Raw genomic sequence first — 17,565 nt, 5'->3', positions numbered from 1 at the left:
TCCAACAGCTTGTATAACGAGCAAACCTCATGGTTAGTTAGCAGCTTTCAGGACTTGGATTCCCGGTGATAAACAAAAGAATTCCGAAGGCCACAATCCATAAACTCTCCATAGAAACATATGGAACTACTTAAGTAGGTTGGCTCAGAGCTGTTGTTTTGAAAACAAGTATCCTCAGCCGGAATCTCCACTGAGTGCTATTTATTGAATGGTTGGAGAAGGGCAAGACCCCATGGGTCCTGTAGGACTGCTCTTCAGCAACCTCAAATATTTCGCAGATATGGCTCTAAGTCTCCCAATACCTGGGAAAGCAAAGGAGAAGTCTGCACATTTGTATCCATTGCACCAAAAGCATTGAGAACACTGATTGAGGAGCTTGCACTCCTTAAATATCCTTCAACGAGTCTCTGATTGCAAGATCTTATGCCTCCATTCTCTCATTTCTTACTCTCAGAACTTTTTTTTTTTACAACTTTTTCGATTATAATTCCCCCTAATCAAGACTCAACTGGCCACTCTGTACCTCGACAATAGTCCATCCAAATTTCCATTATATGATAGATGATTCCTAACCAGTCTCCTACTACTGAACTGTAAGATCCTTGACAGTGGCGACTTTTATCTGCTTCTCTTCCCTATCTCCAGGATTTGGCTTAGTACGTGCTTGCCAATTTTTTCATTGTTCTATTAATAAAATCTAATCAATTGCCTTAGATTATAAGTTACCCAATGAATTAATTAGGCTCTGGCCATCTTGACCTTTTGAGACAGTGGTAGAGGCAAGACTAGAACTCAAATTTCTGATACTCATGATGATGAGCTACTTCACAAGGACTTCCAGTAAACTCATCATGTAATTGTGCTTGCTTTCTGATGGCAGATTATGTGGCCACCAAGATGCAGATATAGAATAACTTTGTGATCTACTGGTCATCATATTTCAAAACATGGACATAGCCAACCGTTCCCGCTTGAGCTGTTTGAGAAATTTGTCTTGGTCCCAGAACAACACAGGTTGTCATTCTCTTTTTAAAACTGATAATACGGGATTTTTTTTTCTCACTATTAAAGTATCATTGAGGACTTTCTGTTTTAGCAAAGTGGAGACTATGATAAATCTCACTATAAAGACCTACAAATGCCGGATAAACCGTAACTTTTAAAATATTTGATATTCATAGCTAAGCTCTCAAGAAAGAAAAAGAAATCCCCAGGCACCAGAAACAAAGAGGTAATTGAAAACAGAACAAAGTTTCAAAATGTCAGCTCATGATGTAGCTGCATTATAGTGATAGAGGGTTTATTATTGATCTATTCACCAAAGGGCTTGGAATTTCTTGCTCATGTGGGGACATATTGTGGGCATTGGGCCCAAGTGAGCAGGGAATTAGATTGTGAAAACTACATAAAAGCTACAACACTTAAAGTGGTGTACCCTACGTGAAAGGGCAGTGTAAGTAGAAATCTGTCCATTAGCAGAGCAAGATATCAAAAAAATTGGGAATATACATGGATGAGTTAAACAGCAGTTAGATACAGCAAGAAAATTCACAAACTGGAAAACAGATTTGAGGAAATTATTCGGAAGTCACAAATACATAAAGATCTGGAAAATGTGAAAGATTGAGAGACACAGAAGATGGAATGAGCAGGTCCAACATATACTGAATTCCAAAGATTGAAAATAGAGAAAATGAGACAGAGGTAATCTTTAAAAAGATAAGAGCTGAAATTTTTTCCGTAAATCACTAAGACTTGAATCCTGAAGTTCAAGAATAATGAGTTTTGGGAAGGATAAATTAAACTAAACCCAAAGCTAGACACAATATAATAAAACTTTAGCAACTGAAAGACAAAGAAGAGATCTCAAAGTGCTATGCAAAAATAATCATGAACCTAGAATTTAATACCCAGCTAAACTCTCATTCAAAAATGAAAGTAAAATAAATATGTTTTTTAAAAAGACCAAGAAAGTTAGTTTACTGCTCACAGATAGTGATGAAATCAGTACCTGACCAAACTTTATGCTGTGATTTCTAAAAATTAAAAATTGAACTGTTAAAAAATTCTAATTTCTACTCTCTTGAACAACTATCATGACCCCTTTATAACCATAATGCCATATCCCTCTATTTCTTCAAAACAAAGACTCTCCATCTTTTAAAATGTATATTTGAATCTCTTTATGTATGTATATTTGAACTCTTTCAGCCTTCTTGTTTTGAAAATGTATAGTGGATTCTCTTTTGAAGTTTGTTTATTTGCGAGTACTAGGTCCTCCCTTCCTTGTAGATTCTAAAGTAATTGTTGGAAGGGGTACACGTGTGTGTTGGGGTGGAGAAGAACTTTGCATTCATACATAAAAGAGAATTTAAAAAATGAGTGTAATAAGAGCTGAGGTGTGATAGGTAGTCCTAGCCTCTAGTCTTTGGTCTTTTCATTTCTTCCTGCATAAATGTCTTGAGTAAATGACAAAAAGGCATATTTTAAAATTCTAAATCTGTAGCGTTTCCAAAACACGGACCTTACAGAAGGAAATACTAGGAATATACTCACAAAGAAGAAAACTTTAACCAAAAGTAAAGAAGTGGAATGCAAAGAGCAAAGGTGCTCAAGAGTAAATAATAAACGTGTGGGTAAATTTAAACAAGCATTATATTAGTCAGAGTTCTCCAGAGAAACAGAAGGGATAGAGAGAGAGTGATAAGAGGAAATTTATTACAGAAGTCCCATGATCTGCTGTCTGCAAGCTAGAGAAGCAGGAAAGTCAGTGGTGTAATTTAGTTCAAGTTCAAATGCCTGAAAGAGAGGGACCGATGGTGTACATCCTGGTCAGACTCCAAAGGTCCAAGAATCAGGAGCACTGATGTATGAGGACAGAGGGAGATAGATGTCTCCACTCAAGCAGAGAGAGAGAGAGAACTCACCCTTCACTCGCCTTTTTGTTCTATTCGAGCCTCCAGTAGATTGGATGATGCCCTCACGTTAGGGATGGTGGTCTTCTTTACTCAGTCTACTGATTCAAATGCTAATCTCTTCCAGAGAAACCCTAACAGACACACCTGGAAATAATGCTTTACCAGCTCTCTGGGCATCCCACAGCCCAGTCAAGTTGGATACATAAAATTAACCATCGCAAGCATTGATAGTATTAATTAATAAGAATAACAGTAATAATAATAGTTATGATGGTAATAATATTATAAGTCAGCATCCAGCTTTTTTGTGGTTAGGTTTTATTGAGGTATAATTAACAAATAAATTTGTATATATTTAAAGTGTACAACATAATGATTTGGTATACGCATACTTTGTGAAATAATTACCACAAGCTGGTTAATTAACATATCCATTACCTCACATAGTTATCTTTGTATGTGCATCTATGTGTGAGAATGCTTAAGATCCACTGTTTTAGCAAATTTCAAGTATACAATACAGTTTTACTAACCATAGTCACCATGCTGTACATTAGTTTCCCAGAATTTATTCATATTATAACTGAAGGTTTGTACCCTTTGACCGTCTCCCCATTCCCCCATCCCCCAGCCTCTGGTAACTGGCAACCACCCTTCTACTCTCTGTTTCCATATGTTTCACTTTTTCTTCAGATTCCACATATAAATGAGATCATACAGTATTTATCTTTCTCTGTCTGACTTATTTCATTTAACATAACATCCTCAATGTTCGTCTATTTTGTCACAAATGGCAGAATTCCCTTCTTTCTCGAACCTGAATAATGTTCCATTGTCATATCTTATTTATCCATTCATCTGTCAGACACGGGGAGCCAGCCATGGGGTTGGGAGGAGGATCATGGGTGTGGTACATGGAGCATTGGGGGTGCCCGTGAGCCAGTTGGTGGATACACAGATGAGGTGTCTCCAGCAGCCCATGGTGGCCTTTCTGATGAAATCTGTGAAGCAGTTAGGATCATGTCCCTTTGATGTGATCCAAGCCCTGCCTGCTGTGCTCCGGGCTTCTCCCTACCCTTCAGTTGCACAGATCCCCTCAGTATTCTGGATTGGGTGAGAAAGAAGTGAGCCTCTTTGGCAGCACCCACACAGCTAGGTAAGCCAAGCGCTCAGTCACATGCTCTCACTTTCCTCCATGGGAGAAATCACAGGCCTAAAAGTCTCTCTTAGCACTGAGCTGTGCCATCTTGGCAGAGGAAAGACACAGGTCAAGTGAAACAGTTCCTCTTACCCTTCAGTGCATCCAATTTCCAATTTTTTACCTCCAAAGGTGTTCTGGAGTTTCTTCACTGGACCCAGACTCCCACGAAGGTACTCTCATCTGTGGGTGATGGTCAAATCAGTGTTCTTTGGGATGAAGACAATAGAAAACTCTTATACTGCCATTTTGCTGACAACCCTCCCCACTGTAAGTCTTTCTTTTTTTTTTTTTTTTTTTTTTGCTGGGAAATATTCACTCTGAGCTAACACCTGTTGCCAATCTTCCTCTCTCTTCTTTTTTTCTCTCCCCAAAGCCCCAGTACATAATTGTATACTCTCATTGTAGGTCCTCCTAGTTATTCTATGTGAGCCACTGCCACAGCATGGCTACTGACAGATAAGTTGTGTGGTTCTACACCCAGGAATTGAACTGGGCCGCCAAACATGAGCACACCAAACTTTAACCACTAGGCCATCAGGGCTGGCTCTCTAAGGCTTTTTGACAGAGGGAATTTAATTGCTTACATGGGTGATGGAAGCATGAAGAAGTCAAACACAGAATAGAGGCAACCCAAAGATTAGCAGCACAGGAAGCCACTACTATCCCTGGGCTGCAGGAGAAGGGCTCAGAAGCCAGGCACTAAAATCAGAAGGAGGCTTCTCAGCTGGAACTGGGCATGAAGTATGTGGCACCCCGGGGGAGCTGGCGTCATGGAGGAGACTCAGCCACAGTCAGAGATGCCACAGGAGGCATCCAATCTCCCACCAGTGTCTTCACTTATTAAACTTACTCAGATATCAGAGGGCAAGGGACCCTGGAAATGTAGTTGCCTGTGATATTGAGCACAATAGGAGAAGGGCAGGCAATGGATCCAAGAGCAAATGGCAGCTGATTAGGACTATAATAATAACTAAGTTAAGCTTTCATAAATTAGAATAAATTTCAGAATTAAATAAATAACAAAAGGCATAAGATGGGAAAAGGGTGATTAAGCAAATAAAAGCTTAGTAAGACTTTAGAAAAGTTGAACAACACAATTAAGAAGGTTGACTTAATTCAGAGCTGCTAACAGGTGTGCCAGGTACCCTGAAATGCCAAGATATCAAGTTACAGATATCCATCTCCTTGGCCCTGAGGATGGCCTGTCAGGGCCTGCCTGGAGCCCCCAGACTGTGAGAAGCTGCAACCAAGGCCCCTTGGAGGGAGGCTGGAGCAGGACCAGGCTTGACAGGGAGCCCCACAGTCTCTGGAGAAGCTGAACACAATGAGCAATATGGAGCACTCACTGCTCTGCCACATGCACTTTGCATGGCCAAGATGCTTTCCTACCTGGAGGTCTACTTCAGCAGCACAGCAAGGCAAATCCCTGCCCACTGGACTCAAGAGGTAGGTGTTGCCTCAGGGGATTTGGTGTTCCAGGTGCCCAAGGAGCAAGGAATGTAGCCCAAATTGCAGCCATGGGGTGGGGAGATGGTGGAAAGGGACTCCTGGTATGGTAGGTGCTATTCCAGGCAGTGGACCAAAATACTTATCTTCATATGTATTGAATACTGTTCTGGTTATCCATTTCTGTGTTACAAGCAACTCAAAACATGATGGCTTAAAACAATCATTTCATTATATCTCATTATCTTCAGGGTCAGGACATTGGGCTAGGCAGTTCTTTAGCTCTATATGAGGCAAATTGGAGTTAGTTGGTGGTAGTCAGCGGGTGGCCAGGCTGGGCTGGAGAGTCCAAGGCGGCTTTACTCACACCTATTATCTTGACAGGATGGCTGGACAGCTGGATTATGAAGGGCCCCCTACCTCTCCACACAGTGTCAGTTCTTCTCTACATGGTCTCTCTAGGAAAGTCATTAGATTTCTTACATGGCAGCTCAGACACCAGGAGGCCAAAGCAGAAGCTGCCAAGTCCTTTTAAAGAACAGATCTGGAAATGGTACAGTATCACTCTTCCTTACCCAAGCGGTCAAAGAAGTCACAGGTCAGCCCTGATTCAGTGGAAAAGGAAATAGACCTCACCTTTCAACGGGAAGAATGTCAAAGAGTTCACAGCCATCTTTAATCCACCACCAATGATTTGTCTGTTTGTGACTAAAGTAGTGTATACATGAGTGATCTCTAAGCTAGAGACAAGGAGCTGCTCTACCAGTACATTTGCATGGTAAAACTTCACTAGAATGTTTAACCACTTACTTTGTGAACTCTATGTTTGGAACTGAAATCGATTTGCCCTATGTGTTCAATCCCAGAAGTACAACCACTAGGAGATCAGCTAGCTAGCTAGCTAGCTGGATACATAGATAATTAGCTAGATTAATAGATAGATAGATAGATAGATAGACAGACAGATAGATGGTAGATAGATTTATTACAGGGATATTACCTTATGCAATTGTGGGACCTGGTTAAACAGTCTCTGAAAGGGTGTTGTTTTCATATCTAATAGTGGATTTGAAGCCCACAGAGTAGGAAAGATGAGTGTAAATGAGGGAAAGCAAAGTCAAGGTGGAACCCACCAGCATGAGCTGGAAAGGATGGTCTGGGACCAGTGTCAGTTCTTGCTGTCCCCAACCTTGATGAAGTGAGTGTCCTGCAGATGTTGATGCCCTTTGTCACAGAGCTAAACACACACCTGGCTCAGGACTTAGAACAGCTGAAGGAAGATCCAGCAGAAGGTGTAGCCGTTTCAGACCCAGTTTGCTGCCCTAAGCAAATGAGATGAGCCAGCAGATAAAGCAATACATGTGAGCTAAAAAAAAAACCAAAAATCACCAGCCTCAACATTCAGAACAAAATGGTTTCCACTTCACTTTTACCCTCCAAACCTTGTATAAAAATGCCTCTTGTAGGCCATCCTAACTAGAAACCAACAGGGAAAGGACTTCTGGGAAAGGTAGTCTGCCTAGCCAACTTGACACATTATGGACCCTCCACGCTCTACCACAAGAAATTTCAACATTACATTTGTCAGTGAGATAAAGGAAGAGCTTTAGATGCTTTCAAAATAATTTCAACTGAATTTTTTGTAAAAAGTTTTAAATAATTTTTGTCGTTTATTTGGGCAAAGTTTTTCATTGTTTTTTTTACTACCAAGAATTTGGAGAGATTAGAAGAGATCATTATTAAAAAGTCTTAATCAGGAATGATATAGAGTCACTTCTAACATAAAACCCGGTATAAAAAGGTTATATTTATGGAAGCAAACTTAAGTTTCTCAGGTAAAATTCTGAAAACATTTTATCTAGGTTTATAAAAATTAATAGTTAATATCTTATCTAATGTTTTACATTTTTTCTTATAACTGTATAAAATAAAGAATGTGCAATACGTATTTTACTAAGCCCTACACAACATATTCAAATCAATTCCAGTTTATGCTACTGTGCTGTACAAATATTACAATTTTCTATATGTGCCATGGCATGAAAAGGATTGGAATAGCTGATATAAACTGACATATATAAATTTCTGTGGCTAACAAAAAGTAATTCACATTCTGTTCAAGTCCGCATTGCACATTTGCAGAGACTGACCACATTTCAGGGCACAAAGTACATCTCAACATACAGCAAAGAATCGATATCACATATACCAAGTTCTTTGACCACAATGCAATTATGTTATAAATCAGAGAAAGCAAAAAGAGCTCCCCATATTTGGGGATTTTGAAACATGCTTTTTCTCTAGGCAAGATCTTAATTAACTTCTAGTTTCAACCTACTATCCAGAAGAAAAAGTCTGAATACATTTATGACAGGAGATTTTTGAAAATGCCTTTAAGTAAATCATGGATCAAACAAGAAATAAATAATACTGGGAATTAGAAAATACTTTCTATTGAGTTACAATTAAAACCTTTTATAAAAATGTGTGAGATGCAGCTCAAGCTATATTTAAAGGGAAATTTATTGCCTTAAATGCAAATGTTTGACAGAAAATTAATGAGCTAAATAAACAACTCAAGAAATTAAAAAAAAAAAACAAAAAACAGCCAAGCAAAGGCAAATTGAATAAAGGAAACAAAATAAGACTGAAAATTAATGAACTAAAAGCAATGAAAAAATAGAAAGAATCACAAAACCCAAAGCTGTTTTGAAAACAAACTTCTAACAAGATTTTCAATAAAAGAGAGAGTAAGAATAAAAGATATTGTGGACAAAAGACCTAGTGACAAATATAGTTGATATTTAATAATCATAAAAGGATGCTTTCAACAACCATATTATAAATTAATTTTAAAATAAGTGAAAATTGGGGCTGGTCCTGTGGCATCGCAATTGAGTTTGCGCATTCTGCTTTGGCAGCCGGGGGTTCACTGGTTCAGACCCCGGGTGCGGACCTACTCACCTCTCATCAAGCCATGCTGTGGCAGCTGTCCCACAGACATAGTAGAGGAAGATGGGCACGGGTGTTAGCTAAGGGCTAATCTTCCTCAAAAAAATAAATAAATAAGTGAAAATAACAATTTTCTTGAAAAAAATGTAGAACCAAATCCAACTGAAAAAAAAAATAGAAAATCTGAATAAACCACTGAACTGGAGATAATTGAATCAGTACTTAAAAGATACCCATAAAAAACATGAGGCCCAAACAATTTTTTAGAGGAGTTCTACCATACCTTCAAGGAATAGACAATTCTAAAATCATACAGAGAATAGAAAAAAAGAGAACAGAATCTACACACAAATCTACTTATTTCATGATACAGATATACCTTGATTCCAAAAAACAGATACAAATATGAAAAGTCAATCACAATCCGGAGCAGAGACCCAAAAATTCTTTTTTCTTTTTTATTGGGGAAACATTTTTTTATAATACTATATAAATTTCACTATATTTCAATTTCTGCGTAGACTACATCATGTTCACCACCCAAAGACTAGTTACCATCCATCATCATACACATGTGTCCTATCATCCCTTTCTTCCTCCTCCTTCTCCCCTTTCCTTCTTGTAACCACCAACTTAATCTCTGTATCTGTGTGTTTGTTTGTTGTTATTGTTGTTGTTTTTATCTTATTCTTAGGAGTGAAATCATATAGTACTTTCCCTGTCTGACTTATTTCACTTAGCATAACACCCTCAAGGTCCATCCATGATGTTGCAAATGGCAAGATTTCATCTTTTTTTTATGGCTGAGTAGTATTCCATTGTGTATGTATACCACATCTTCTTTATCCATTCATCCATCGATGGGCACTTAGGTTGTTTCCAAGTCTTGGCTATTGTGGATAATGCTGCCATGAACATAGGGGTGCAAATATCTTTATGCATTCTGAAAATTTTCAATGAAATATTATTAAATGGATTTCAGCAATGTATTTAAATATATGTTAATATTTTATTAATTATTTTTAAATTCTCATAATTTTATATTAAAAGAGAAAAATATAAATGCATTTCAAGGCATGCAGAAAAAATATTTTATAGAATTCAATCATCTTTTTGTGCTTTAACTGATAGCTAACACAAAACAAAAGCAAACTTCCTTAACCTGATAAAATGTCCTTACCAAAAACACACAGTAAATATTATACTTAATGATTAAATTCAGAAAAACTCCTGCTTAAATTCTGAACAAAAGGACACCCATTATCATCACTTCTAGTTAATTTTGTTCTGGAGGATGTAAAATCACTACAAGACAAGAAATAAAAGGAGTAAAGGATTGTGAAGGAAGAAACAGAGCTATAATTATTTGTAGATGGTGTAAGGGAGTTCGGCAAGGCTGATGGATTGAAGAATCATCATGTATATACAAATAGCATTCTTATACATCAGCCACAAACAACTAGAAAATGTAGTTTTAAAATAGATTCCATTTACAATAGCAACAACAAAAAGAAAAACAAATAAGGACCTGGGAATAAATTAAACAATAGATGTGCAAGACTTTATGAAGAAAAATTATAAAACCAATACCATGTCATACCTCTTAGATAAAGCATGAGGACACAATCTGTTGGTGAGCCTATGAGGACTACAGCTAAAAGAAAAGCTAAATAAATGGAGCTATATATTTATTCATGGATTGGAAAATTCAAAATCATAAATATCTTAGTTATCCTCAAACTAATCTGTAAGTTTAATGCAATTCCAATCAAAAAGGTTTTTAATAGAATTTGATAAGTTAATTCTAATGCATATGGAAGAATAAAGTGTCAAGAATAGACAAGAAACATTCTGAAAGACACCAAAGTAGACAAATAAATGGAAAAACATCTTCTGTTCTTGCATAGGACAACTCAGTATCGTGAAAATGTCAGTTCTCCCTAAATTAATCTATATATTTAGGGTAATCTCAATGAAAATAATGACAAATGTCTTCACAAAGTTAGACAAGTTGATATTAAAGTCCAAATGCAAAAAAAAAAAAACCGTGAAACAATAGTCAGGAAAACACCTAAAAAGAAAACCAATGGAGGGGAGAGGAGAGTAGCCCTACCACATCAAATATACTATAAAACCTCTATAATTAAAACAGTGTGATGGTAGCACAAGAATAGACATATAGACCAGTGGGCTAGAATGGAAAGCTCAGAAGTAGACACAAGTTCATTTGAAATTTTAATATATTATAAAGGTGGCATCTCAAATCATTGGTATAAAGATGGATTTTACAATAAATGGTGCTTGAACAACTGGGCATTTATTGGGAAAAAGATAAATTAGATCTATAATTTACACCATTTACCAAAAAAACTCTAAATAGATTAGAAATCTAAATGGGAAAAAAAGTGAAACCATACAAGTATTAGAAGAAAGCTTGGGGGAATTCTTCTTCAGCCTTCATATGGGAAAGGCTTTCTAATTATGACTCAAAATTCAGAAGCAATAAAAGAAAAGATTGATAAATTTGACTAGATAAAAATGTTTTAAATTGTGTGACAAAAAAATAAAATCAAAAGGTAACTGACAAACTGGGAGAAAATATTTGCAACATATACCACAAAATGCTAATTTAAACCCTAATATATGACAAACTCTTAAAAATTGAAGGACAAAGGACCAAAACCCCATAGGAAAATAGGAAAACGATATGAACAGACAATTCACAAAAAATTGATATAAAAATCTTCAAACTCACTCATAATTAGAGAAATAATGTTAAAACAATACTGTGATACCATGTCATACCTCTTAGACAAAGCATGAGGACACAATTTGTTGGTGAGCCTATGAAGAGAGGCACTTTCATACAATGCTGGTGGTACTGCAAACTGGAGAAAAGTTTAACAACACCTAAAAAAAACTACATATGCACTTACCTTTTGACCCAATAATCTCACTTATAGGAATCCACTCTGAAGATACACCAACAACAACATACAGAAAAAAAAAAAATGCATGTCCAAGGTTAGTCATTGAAGCATTGTTTGTAATTGCAAAAAGTTGGAAACATTTGAAATTCTCATATATTGGAGGATGGTTGAATAAACTATAGTACATTCATATAATGGAGCACCATGCAGCACTAAAAAAGAATAAGGAAGATATTGGTGATTTCCAGGATACACTAGTAAATTTTTTTAAGTGCAAAAGAGTATCTATAGTGCTGTTCTCCATGTATAAAAGAAAAAATATAAGAAAATAAACATGCATCTGCCTATTTGTGCAAATGTAAAAGAAATATAGGAAAGATAAACCAGAAGCTAATGAGATTGGTTACCTAGCAGGGCAGATGAGAACAGGGTGGAAAGAATGGGATAATAGGGACAGAAATGAGAAAGGAAGCCATACTTCTCTGAGTATACCTTTTTGCATAGTTTTGATTCTCAGAAGCATGGTGTGATGGTTATTTTATGTGTAAACTTGACTGGATTCCTAGATTAAACATTATTTCTGGGTGAGGATGTTTCCAGATGGTTTAACATTTGTGTTGGTGGACTCAGTAAAGCAGAAGGCCCTCCCCAATGTGGGTGAGCATCATCCAACCCATTGAGGTCCTGAATAGAACAAAAAGCAGAGGAAAGAGAAATTCAACCTTTTTTTCCTACTTCACTGCTGAGTTGGGACATCTCATCTTCTACTGTCCTCCAGCTGAGATTTAAACCATTGGTGTCCCTGGTTCTCAGGCCTTCAGGCATTGACTGAATTATACCACTGGAGTTCCTGCATCTCCAGCCTGCAGACAGTAGGTCATGGGACTTCTCAGCCTCTGTAACTGCGTGAGCCAATTCCTCATAATTAAGATATGTGTGTGTGTATATACATTTATATGTATATATATATATATATATATATATATATATATATCTCCTACTGGGGTTCTGTTTCTCTGGAAAAAACTGACTAATACACATGGTAATATTTCACATACAATAAATAAATAAATAATTAAAAATCAACCAGAATGTGATGGGAACCTCAAATGGAATACAAACAACAACAAATGAATCTGACTGTAATACAAATGACTAACATAACCAAACTGAAGGCAGTAGTGAAGAAAAAACTAACCTAAATATCTTTGGAAAAGAGTATTTTGACTGGGCACTGCAAGGTTAAAGACCAAAAGAAAAAAACCAATCTGTACAATTCTGTGTAGGTTAGTATGGGTTGATAATTCTGTGTAGGTTAGTACGGGTTGATAATTCTGAAACTACTTTATGTGTATATTAGGATCAAAAAATTAAGTAAACATATCGTGGATAGTGAGAGCTAGGTTTTTCACTGTCAACAACAAAAAAGCTACAAATAAGGAGAAGGGAAAGGCTAGCATGATACCTGTAGTGTTGGGGGAGGTAAGAATGCATGGTTAATATGTATACATATAGATACATGCATAAATAAATATGAATGTGTATCTTTCCTAGTTCTGTTGACTGAGAAGAACTAGAAACAATGACATCTTGCAGCAATGAGAATACCTTGGTGCCCAGATCTTGGTTCGAAATACAATTCTTCAATAACGAAAATCAAAGCTGCAGAATTAACCCCGGAGAAATGGTTCAGTCCAGGGGTAGGGTAAAGAAAATAGCAGATGGTCTGGAACCTATGCTGCCAAATAAGAAGGTGCTCAGAAATAATTAGGGGCATGTTGAAAGGGCAGAGAAGCAACCTGAAGGAGCTCCCAAAGACCAAAGCTGGTTCACTTTGACCACAAAAATAAATTATAATGCATCGAATTATGAACCATGAAGTCTATACTAATATAAATTAAAAATTGAATAAAGAAACAGGGGAGAAGGGATAGCCTTTTTTACAATGGATTTCGACTAATAAATTTAGAAGAAATTATGGGAAATAGAAAAATCACCATTAGGCAAACACCACAGTAATAAATTATGCAGGCGAGAACCGTCAATGGATGCTAAAATTAGAGAGCAAAAGTATGACAAGAAACAGGTTATTTGCATAGTATCCAAGTACCTCCCTAGAAGCTATTTATTGATTGCAAAGGGGAAAACAGTGGCTTCACAGCTGAGAAACTTGGCAGACATCACCTTAACCAAGTGATAGAGGCTAACATCAACAGTAATAAGTCGTATTGACGTCATGTGCCCTTTGATATGATATGCTAAGATGGGCACAACATCACTCAGTGGTGTCCTTGCCAAAAAGGCATAACCTCAATGTAATAATGAAAAAACAAAAGACCATTCCAAATTAGGGGACATTCTATGAATGACTGACCAGTTGTCTTCAAAAGTGTAGAGGCCATGAAAGACAAAAAATGATTGAAGGTATGTCAGATTGGAGAAGATTAAAGAGACACGACAACTAAATGTAATGTAGGATCATGGACCAGAAAAATTAATGGGAAATCTGGTGAAACTTGACAAAGATTTGTAGATAAGATAATATTATATCACTGTTAATTTCCTGGTTTTCATACTCTTACTATAAGGGAAACTGAGTGAAGGGTATACAGGTACTCTCTGTCCTGTTTTTGCAACTTTTACATAAATTTAAATTTGTTTCTATCTTTCTTCTTCTTCTTTTTTTTTTTTTGGTGAGGAAGATTGCCCCTGAGCTAACATCTGTGCCGATCTTCCTCTATCTTTGGTATGTGGCATGCTGCCACAATATGGCTTGATGAGCAGCGTGTAGGTCCACACCAAGGATCCAAACCCATGAATCCCAGGCCACTGAAGCACAGCGTGCAAACTTAACCACTACACCATTGGGCCAGCCCCTAAATTTATTTCTAAATCAAAAGTTTTTTAAAAAATAAATTTGAAAAAAAGTAAAACAATGAAAAGAAATTTCTTTCTGCACAAAGCCTACCTTTCAAGACGATTACCTCACTAAAGAGGTCAAGAAAGTCAACTCTAATTCAGACTGGATCCACTATTTTGTTCCAAGTAGTTCCCATTCTCTCCTTCCTGGTACATAAATTCTCATGGCACAGACAAGAAAATGAACAATTGAAAGGAAACACGATTTATATGGGGAAAAGTGAAAGTCATTGGTTTAATATTTGCAAGAAATTTCTTGTTTACAAAAGAAATGATCATCTTAATATTAATATGTGTTTTTCTGATCCTTTTCTAAGGTGCAAATGCCATCAGGTCCAAAGGTCAAAAATCAACATGGAGTGCAATATTAGAAATAAATAAATGTAGTGACAGAAGTGGAATGTGGAGACTCAGGGAAGGCATTCAAAAAATTTAGCCAGTGGCTGAATGATGAGCAGTCAAAGGGTACTTTTTGTCCGAAGCAGCAGCTTAAGTCACTTTCTCACTTCCATTAGCCTAACAATATTTTTTAAATGTCAAATATATTACTGTAATTATTTTTCATATTTCTAAAAATATAACCATTTACCTTGGTTTTTTAGCACGTTTATCAATATGATGATGAACATAGGAACATTCCTATTGTTCTTCAGTACCCTGCAGACAAAAATGAGAAACATCATACCTTTGCTCTTCCATATCTGTGACATCCTAAAACTCATTGTCAGTTTTACCTCCTTCCGTCTAGTGTCAGAGTTATTTTTTACTGTGTCTTATTTCCCTATTGCTATATAAGTCCCTTGGGCTAAACACCATGACTGGTCGTGATGGTATCCCTAAGGTACCAATGCCACGTACATAGCAGATGTTAAAGAAGAATGATGGCAGCTTATGGGCTGGATCTGATGAGATATTAGAAATTTTGGCTTATGATTGGGGCTGAGTAACTGGGTGTTGACATTCATTTTGTAGCTAACGATTTAATGCATTTGGTAGGTAACAAGTGGTATGCTAAGTGGTAGGTACTGTGCTAGGTATGGGAATACAAAGGTGAATACAAATAATAGTGTATGCTTATATGGTGCATACAATGTCCCAGGCACTGTTTTAGGCCCTTTACATATATTAACTTACTTAGTACGCATAATAACTCTATAAGGTTATTTTAGAGAGGAGGAAAATGAGAGGTTAACTAACTTGCCCAAGGTTACACAGTTAGTAAGAGGCAGAGCCTGGATTAAAATTAGATAGAGATGTCTAGTAGACTATTGGAGAGATATTTGCCCAGAGAGAGTATGCAGCATGTAGAGTAGGAAGAGAGTCTGTAACCAGAGCCTGATGCCAACTCATAGAGGAATAGGTTTTTTAACCCAATTTGAGTACTTATATTAAGGATTGTAGAGTTAAGTTCTAAAGACACACGAGCCCATGCTTTACAACATAATCAAGTGACATCTAAAGAATCTGGTATCTTACTAATAAAGTGAAGTCTTCCAGTTTGTGGTCAAAATTAGGAAAAGTAAGATTTGGAAACACAAAGGATCCATACCAAAAATAGATAGTTATACTTTCAGTAGTGATGAATACTTTCACTTCAAGAGACATATAAATCTTAGAAGTCAAGCCAAGAACAGTATTGAAGTGTCAGCTATCCAACCCAAAGTGATGGGATTTTAGACGTATGGTATCTCATTTCACAACAACAACATAGATGCTAACTAGGTTCCTGTTCCATTTCTGGCTCATAGTGGATGGAAGGACAGCCCACCCCAATGTAGTTTATACTGAGATGGGTGATACATGTTTGATATCAGCCATAATGAAAGAAAAAATGTGTGGGTAAAAGAGATATTCAGATAAACAGAAAGGAACACCTTCCCGCCAAAATCTAGCAGCAGAGAGAAACAAACCAACCAGGAAGTGTCGAGAAAGGGAATCAAGTCTAAGGTTTGTTCAGTTTTGGGTCCTGCTGGCCTTCCTGGAGCACTGGCTCTTCTTTTCACTTTCCATGTATTCACGCTGCTTAGAGACCCTTGAATTTCCTGTAAATTACAGATATTCCAGCAATAATCTCGAGACATGATTGCTTCTGTTAATAGAAAGAAGATCTTTTGAACACTATGACATGTTTTACTACTACCTCCTTCAAAAACGTACAAAATAACGAAATATGTGACTACTCAACGAACGTAAGTCATGATGAATCAGAAGACAAAAACAAGCTGCATTGTTTCCTAGAGCCTATACCATAAACTTTCAATCATCTAGGACCCAATTATTGAGAATTATGTTGGAAGCAGGGGTGTTTTGAAAAAAAAGGAAGAAAGGCTAAAAGGTAACAATAAAATATTAGGGTTACTTGTCAACTGTATCTCAATAAAGCTGAGGAAAAAATACTAGGGATTGCAAAAAAAAAAAAGGCAAATATACCTTCCAAAATTGACGTAATAGACACAGCTGTGATATGACTTCTTTCCTACTCTTCCTACTGCTTCAGCTAAGGGGGCATCACCAGAGAAGGATGTCTAATGCAAAGGCAGCCAATCCATGGGCTTATCAACAATCAATGGCCTGGGATCTAAGTAGAATAGATGAGTTGGGCCAATCAAATTCTTCTCCCCTGAACCTGAACCAAGAGACTCTAGATAAGTTTTCACTTAGCAGTAGGGGAAAAAGCCAAAGGGACTCATCAAGAGGTCCCACGATATAGAGAAGACTGGAGTTCCTATTATGGGCCTTGTGCAAGCTACAGTTATAAGGGAGCCAGGAAACTGAGAAAAGAGGATAGAGGCAACAAAATCAACAAAAGGAATGTGTTGATTGTGTGGCCAGAGAGAGGAGGAGGAGGGAAGCAAGAGTAGCCTTGGTTCATGACAGCTTCCCTTTAGACTCAACTGTAGTTCAACTTCTGTCCTTGGGTATCTCTGAAATCTCTCTGAAACCTAAGGTTCCTTACACAGTAACTAAAAGCGCCCTAAGCAAAACAATGAATCCTAAGGTTAGTACACTTCTGGACAATCTCCTATACTTTATTTATCTGCAAGAATTGGTACACAGAATAAAGGCTTTTGATCAATCAAGAAAGCAATTTGCTGTAAAGGAAATTGGTTCCACTGCTGTTAGTGTAATCTTGGGCAATTCACTTATCTCCCAACCCTCACTTTTCTCATCTATCAAAAAAAGGAATACATTTCAGGCG

At 37.1% G+C, this 17,565-nt stretch overlaps 1 long non-coding RNA gene across 2 annotated transcripts in view; it reads right to left on the bottom strand.

Annotated features, from left to right (window-relative positions):
* Positions 1-8,980: 8,980 nt before the first annotated feature.
* The window catches only part of LOC106829898 (uncharacterized), an 89,623-nt gene continuing 81,038 nt past the window's right edge, over positions 8,981-17,565 (bottom strand). The window contains exons 5-7 of one of the 2 annotated variants that reach the window (XR_011501912.1): positions 14,956-15,023; positions 11,454-11,489; positions 8,981-9,460 (exon numbers count right to left, since the gene is read on the bottom strand). This is a non-coding gene — a long non-coding RNA (uncharacterized lncRNA). The remainder of the gene's footprint in view (positions 9,461-11,453; positions 11,490-14,955; positions 15,024-17,565) is intronic. The other variant, XR_006525630.2, reaches the window with a different exon arrangement.

This window comes from Equus asinus, chromosome 3 (genome assembly GCF_041296235.1).
Source record: "Equus asinus isolate D_3611 breed Donkey chromosome 3, EquAss-T2T_v2, whole genome shotgun sequence".
NCBI lineage: Eukaryota > Metazoa > Chordata > Mammalia > Perissodactyla > Equidae > Equus > Equus asinus.
This window is presented reverse-complemented; position numbering and strand designations above follow the sequence as displayed.